The sequence below is a fragment of the Salvia splendens genome, chromosome 14, assembly GCF_004379255.2.
Source record: "Salvia splendens isolate huo1 chromosome 14, SspV2, whole genome shotgun sequence".
Taxonomy (NCBI): Eukaryota; Viridiplantae; Streptophyta; class Magnoliopsida; order Lamiales; family Lamiaceae; genus Salvia; species Salvia splendens.
In genome coordinates, this window is record NC_056045.1 from 28,723,543 (window position 1) to 28,724,183 (window position 641).

The following is a 641-nucleotide window of genomic DNA, read 5'->3' on the forward strand; positions in this document are numbered from 1 at the left end:
AAATCACACCGAAATCACGTCATTTAGTCAGTCATATCACATATTGAACTCTCTGGTCGGAACATACAATTTCTGACAGTATTGCGCAGTTCATTTGAAAAATTCACCATAAATTCATACGAGCCCAAAAAGGCTGAAAATTTAACACAACTCAGAAGACACTTCAAATTTTCGTATAATTTAAGAATCACACATCGATCGAGGTCATTTGGTTAGTCAAACAGAAACGAAACATTCATGGCGAGAACTCACGTTTCTGGCAGATTTGCGCAGTCAACTTCAAGAATTTATTAAAACTTCATTTTTCGATAAAACGGGCTGAAATTCACACGAGACACAGAAAACACCTTGAAGTTTACTCAGTAAAAATTTCATGTCAAAATTCGATCGTTTCATAGGTCAATTACACATCAGAAACCGCTGTTCGAACGTCACAGATTTCAGGCTCACAAATTCGAATTTAGGGTTTCTTCTTCATTCATCTAAGTACAAATTTTTCATATGCTTATAATACACAATCATGCTTAAAAAGGTTCTCATAATCATGTTTGCACATAAACTCACATCATTCACCAAAGATTCAAAACAAACTTCACATAAACTCATTCAAAATCGCATATTCATCAAAGTTCTCATGCAAA